The sequence below is a fragment of the Mesoplodon bidens genome, assembly GCF_964165515.1.
Source record: "Mesoplodon bidens genome assembly, chromosome: 10".
NCBI classification, from domain to species: Eukaryota; Metazoa; Chordata; class Mammalia; order Artiodactyla; family Ziphiidae; genus Mesoplodon; species Mesoplodon bidens.
This window is the reverse complement of record NC_138172.1, coordinates 18,567,401-18,574,296: the sequence shown is the minus strand read 5'-3', so window position 1 is coordinate 18,574,296 and position 6,896 is coordinate 18,567,401.

The following is a 6,896-nucleotide window of genomic DNA, read 5'->3' as shown; positions in this document are numbered from 1 at the left end:
GAGCCTGTGCTCCGCAACGGGAGAGGCCACAGCAGTGAGAGGCCCGTGTACCGGAAAAAAAAAAAAAAAAAGAATCTTAGGTTTACGATCAAACACACGCCAAAATGAGTGCAAACGAGAGACGGAGAAAAGTTTGCCAATATTTGAAACAAGCTAAAAGGGACACGGAAACTGTTAGCTTTGTGTCTGCCCTGTAATTTTCTGTGTTAGGATAACGTGAATCCGTGGCACCTACTGAACTGACTCGTTGGAATGGTTCATGTGTGCCTGGCGCTGCCCAAGACAGCACAGTGAGGGTAGAGACACAGCTTTCCAAACTCCTCGCTCGCTTCCCCTATTTGCTAACACTCTGTTTTCCGATCTCACAGTCACACTTCTCATTCTCTTCTCAGTTTGCAGTCTGTGCTTCCACCTTGTTAGGTCCATTTGTGAGAGCTCAGTCTGGTGGCGATGGAGGGAGGCATCTGCTCTGCAGACCCAGCGCCTTCTCACTTTAGACAGACAGCCTGCCTCTACCTGGGGGTGGACAGGGCAGCTGTCTGCAGTCTCTCCTCTCTCTCCTGGGCAAAACCTTCTCAGAATCATCGCAAATGTCAGCTGATGGCTATACAAGGAATGAGGCCAGAAGGAATTAAAAAGAGGCTAAGACTCTTTTACACAGACTATCATAAAAAAAGTGCTCAGGGTATCTGGAATGAAACAGCCAAGTACAAAACTGAATGTACATCGATGATGACTTCTTAAAAACTTTGCACTTTTGCATGTTCCATTTTCTAAATGAGCATGTATGACTTTTATCAGAAACAAATTATTTTAATAAGAATGTTTTTCAAAAAATCCCACATAAGGAGTGAAATGAGTGAGGTCCACAAAGGGGCATGAACAAAAATGCTCAGAGCAGCCTTTTTGTGTGCGAGAGCTAAAACGATCCAAATGAAGTGGAGAAGGGCTAAATAAACTAAGGGTCTTTTGCTACAACAGAATACTACATAGCAAGGGAAAAAGAGCAGATTGATGCCACCCGTAGCCACACGGATGGGTGTCAGAGACATAATGTTAAGGAAACTCGACAGAACACAAAAACATACATGCTGTAGTACTGTATTTAGGTGAAGCTCAAGAACAGACAAAATTCATATGTGGGCATGAGTACTGACTGGAAAGGGGCAGAGAGTGTGGGAGGGGTGGGGAGTAGGGCGGCTCCCTCCCCTTGCTCACCCAGAGCCACCGGGCTGGCCCCTCATTTGCATAAACCACTCAGCAAAACAAAAGCCCTGGAGGTAACAGGAATCTGCTCCTTTAGAAGACAGTCTAGCCAGCCACAAGGTAGTGGGACTTTAGGGTGCTGCTACCTTGAGGTCTCACCCAACAACCCCAAACCCCTGCTCCCCCATCCACTACGAGAGAAGGTCCCATCATTACCACCATATCAGGGATCCTATTTCACCAATGTTATGCCTGTATATTTTAGTTTCCCACTAGAAACTATTTTCTCTCTCTCTTTTTTTTTTTTTTAAATAAATTTATCTATTTTTTGGCCGCGGTGGGTCTTTGTTGCTGCGAGCGGGGGCTACTCTTCGTTGCAGTTCGCGGGCTTCTCATTGTGGTGGCATCTCTTGCTGTGGAGCATGGGCTCTAGGCATGTAGTCTCAGTAATTGTGGCTGGTGGGCTCTAGAGTGAAGGCGCAGTTGTTGTGGCTTGTGGGCTCAGTAGTTGTGGCACGCGGGCTCAGTAGTTGTGGCACACGGGCTTAGTTGCACCACGGTATGTGGGATCTTCCCGGACCAGGGCTTGAACCCGTGTCTCCTGCATTGGCAGGCAGATTCTTAACCACTGTGCCACCAGGGAAGTCCCTTTCTCTTTTTTTAAAAAAATTAAAAAAAAAATTTTTAATTTAAGTATAGTTGATTTACAATGTTGTGTTAATTTCTGCTGTATGGCAAAGTGATTCAGTTATAAATATTTATACACATTCTTTTTTTAAAAATATTCTTTTCCATTATGGTTTATCACAGGATATTGAATATAGTTCTCTGTGCTATACAGTAGGACCTCGTTGTTTATCCTGGAAACTATTTTCTTGCTGCTGCCCAGCACTAGGGCTGAGCCAGGAGGCTTACTGCCCCAGGGATGGAGAAATATCTTTTCGAATAAAGAGGCCATTGATCAGCATTAGCCTCTAAGCTGAGGTTCTTGACCTCTGCAGGGGGACAATGGCCTTGAAAGTCAGGCTCTTGGGAGGGGGGCAGGTATTTCTCAATTACTCAGTTCCCTTCTCACCAGAGTCAGGCTGACGGCTCTAAGAAGGGCTTTTCAACCAGAGTGCCTCCAAATGCCCCAGGAGACTTGGTCCCCTCTGCTCTCAGAACAGCCTGGCAGGATATGGGTGGCTGGGGACCCCATTAGTCCTCCAGAGCAGCCCTCCGGGGTTCCAGATCCTCTTCGGGACCCAACGGGCTCCACACATGCTTTCCTGTGCACTAGCACGTGAAGAGAAGCTGGTGAGGTGTGGCTGCTAATCACTGTGCTTTGTCACTCCCAGTAATACCCCAAACCTGTTCATGCTACCCTGGGAGGGCAGCGGAAGGAAGAAGAACCTGCAGACCATTGATAAAATCAGATATCGCTAGGGAGAGGAGATTTAGAAACACCCAGAAAATGATGGGAGACGTGTGAGAACAGCAGCATAAGTGGGTCACATCCAGGCACTGTGCAAGGAAGTCTGCAGGACCTGGGGGTGGGGACCTATCTCTGGCTTCAAGGCACGTGTCCCTGGGGCCAGCAGCAATGGTGTGCAGGTGGTGTGAGGACTGTGTAGAGGAGTCTAAGGAAGACGCCCTGACCCTCTGTGGCCTGTGCAGGGCATGAAGGTGACCTAAGCTCTGCCACAGGCCCGACGCGGGGTCAGGGAGGTGCCAAAAGAACTTGGAATCGGTTCTGGCCTGCGATCAGGACCAACAAGCTGCCACAAGCAAAGAATGTAAAGCCCAGGGCAAATAACCTGGACTCTGGGTGCTGGCCAGGGTCTGTCCCAGCCCAGGGAATGCCTTTGTGCAAACTGGAAAAAGCCTCCTTCTGACACACACAGCCCCCGGGCTCATGGCTCACCTAGTAAAGCACTGGCTAGATTTCAGCCCCTCTGTGGGCATACCTGGGCAAGGCATAAGGCCCACACGTGTTAAGAGATGGCTCCAGTGCCAGAGCACTGCTACAGAAAGCTAGGAGGACAGAGAGGCCCTCAGTGGTCCCCGGTGCAGGCAGTGGCTCAGACCAATCATTCTTTAAAGGAGACCCTGATGCTCTTTGACTTCTTACTCATCCCCCATATGCCCAAGTTTTCACCTTCAGAGGTGAGTTGGGAGGGGAGTTTGCAGTGATGGGGGTGGGGAGATGGGGCTAGGAATTCCGGCTGTACACACCCTCTGCTCAGCCATGTCATGACTGAAGGTCTCAGAGACTGTTTAAATTACCAGCCTGGTATAAAATCATATTCTTCTCCTTCACTATCTAGCTGGGTGGAGATATGCAGGGGGAAACATCTATTATATAAAAGTAAACAAGCTTTTTTTTTGGGGGGGGGTACATCCAAGCACTGGGCAAGTAAAACTGCAACTCTGCTAAACAATTTTTTCTCTCTCGTTGTATTTCTGGGGAGGTGTCGGCACCTCTTACAGATGGGGTCACCACCAAATGTTGTTATTTGCCCTAGCACTGTCCTGGATTTTGCTGATTCCCAGGATCATTATTAATAGCACCCCCTTTCACTCTCAGAAGTGTCTCGGTATAGATGATACATTATGTGGTCATCTACTAACAAAGACACAACAGATGTCAGGCTTGGCTTTAGCTGTCTTTCCTTCTAACTCTGGTTAATGCCAAATAAGAAGGATGGGCATGGTGATTGGGCACAGAGGAGGGAGAGACTCCTCTGGGCTGGAGGATCCAGGCAGAAAGAGGAATTTCACTTCAGCCTTGAGGGAGAGAGAATTTGGGAAGGAAAGGAGTAAGCCTTCTAGACAGGAGGGTGAATGTATTAATGACCTTTTGCAGCAGAACACATTACTGCAAAACCCAGCAGCTTAAAACAAAAATAAGTGTTATCTCACACAGTTTCTGTGGGTCAGAAATTTGTGAGTGGCTTAGCTGGAGGTCCTGGCTCAGGATGGGTGTAGTCAAGATATCCGCTGGGGATGTTGTCACCTGAAGACTTGACTGGGGCTGGAAGATGTTTCCACAATGGCACACTCACATGCCATTGACAGGAGTTCCTCACCACATGGACCTCAGGACAGGGCTGCTTGAGCGTTCTCCCGACATGGCAGCTGGCTTCCCTCAGAGCAAGTGATCCAAGAGAGGGCAGAGGAGAAACTGCCAGGACTTTATGACTTAGCTTCAGAAGTCAGGCTCCATGATTTCTACAATATCCTGTTGATTACATCAGCCAGCCCTATACAGACATGTGAATACCAAGAGGTGGGGATCAGTGTTGGTCATCTTGGAGGCTGGCTACCACCCAGAGTGGGCACTAAGGCACAGAGGCAGAAATAGGGAGTGCGTGCTCAGAAAACTAGTGACTGGGCAGTTGTCTGGAACATTTACTGACTTCCCACTACACTCAACACCAAACAGTCCTCTCCAGCCAAAGTCCAGCCATGCAGTACTGGAGAATATTGATTGCCCAAACATGTTTGAAGACATGGGGAACTGCAAGCCCTTATCCATTGCTGAACTCTAGAGCAAACTGCTAAGAAACATTTTACTTTTGCTAGCCTGAAAAATGCACTGTATAGAAAGCACATTGCTGCCTTATATAGGAGTTGAAGATTACCCCTTTTTAAAAGTACATTCCAGGAAAAAAAATACATCATTAAAAAAGAATCTTTGAAAATTCATTTTTCTTTTTACTTATGGGCATTTTTCTCATTAAAAAATGATGTAGGGCTTCCCTGGTGGTGCAGTGGTTGAGAGTCCGCCTGCCGGTGCAGGGGACACGGGTTCGTGCCCCGGTCTGGGAAGATCCCACATGCCGCGGAGCGGCTGGGCCCGTGAGCCATGGCCACTGAGCCTGCGCGTCCGGAGCCTGTGCTTCGCAAGGGGAGAGGCCACAACAGTGAGAGGCCCGCGTACAGCACAAAAAAAAAAAAAAGAAAAATGATGTACTGCTTGTGTAATTTTTAAAAGATTAAAAAGCATTAAAAAATATACTCTGCACAGAGCTATCATTGTCTTCTAACACCTGACTCCTGTGAAATAAAAGAGAATGAGTTTCCAGGAGTCCATGCTAAAGAATGAAACATAGCTAAGGTCAGACCAAGGGGGGATCGCCCTGGTTACTGGCTGCCTGGCTTTCAGCAAGGTCAGCATTTTAGCAGGTTAGGGGAAGGTTTGGGCATTTGGGTTTTGAAGTCACAACTGATATTTGTTTTACTCTGTGATCCTGTAATACTAGCCCACTTCTAGATTTTTCTCCATCCTTAGCTAATGTGTTATACGCCTTATAACCTTGTTTTAAAGTGTTACTGCTTGAAACTGGTCTGAATGTCCTTTTGGAGAACAGTCCTCCCTCACTCCACATCTGTTTATTTAACAATTATTTCTTGGTACCTCCCTAGGGACACCATGACGTGTACACACAGACACAGCCCTGCCCACATGGACCTTCCATTCTGATGGGTGAGGGAAGGGAATAATGCCTTGAAATTTTACTTACAGAGGATCCACCTCAAGGGAAAGCCTGTTATCTCTATGTCTCTTAGATGGCTTTAGAGTTAACTTGAAACAATACTGGATGGAGATATTAGATTAACATATAAATATTGGAATTCCCTGGCTGTCCAGTGGTTCGGACTCTGAGCTTCCACTGTAGGGGGCAAGGGTTCAATCCCTGGCTGGGGAACTAAGATGCTGCATGCCTCGTGGCATGGCCAAAACAAAAACAAAAACAAATACCCATATAAGTACCATATAAGAGTACCAAGTAGCCAAAGAACTCCCAGAATCATTTATGTCTTATATCTCTCTGTGATTACCCTCTCTTTTTCTTTTCTCCAGTTCTGTAACAAATATATGATGCCAACCATTGGAGCTATTAGGAATACATCATTTTCTGTGATATATCATAGATCGATGGAATATTACTCAGCCATAAAAAAAATGAAATAACGCCACTTGCAGCAACATGGATGGACCTAGAGATTATCATACTAAGTGAAGTAATCCAGACAAGACAAATATCATACGATATCACTTATGTGTGGAATCTAAAAAATGATACAAATGAACTTATTTACAAAACAGAAACAGATTCACAGACACAGAAAACAAACTTATGGTTACCAAAGGGGAAAGGGAGGAGGAGGGATAAATTAGAAGTTTGGGGTTAGCAGATACAAACTACTATAAAATAGATAAACACCTAGGTCCTACTGTATACCACAGGTAACTATACTCAGTAGCTTGTAATAACCTATCTTGGAAAAGAATCTGAAAAAGTATATATATATATATATGTATGTATATACATGTATAACTGAATCACTTTGCTGTACACCAGAAACTAACACAACATTGTAAACCAACTATACTTCAATTAAAAAAAAAGAATACATCGTTTTCCAAGCCTACGTAGGTAGTGAACGTTTACTATGTGTCACACACAAGGCTGATGGCCTCACTTCTATTATCTCATTTAACTCACACAACAACCCTACCCAGGAGTTAGGTCCTCTTTTTATTCCCATTTCACTGATGAGGAAACTGCAGCTCACGTTCAAGGCCAGCACACACGTTCAAGGTCACCCAGCTGGTCAACGGGAGAACAGGGACTCAAACCCCTGTGAGTCTGACACTCTCAGCCACCACTGTGCTGGTGCCAGTCCTAACTTTTGGCTTTCAG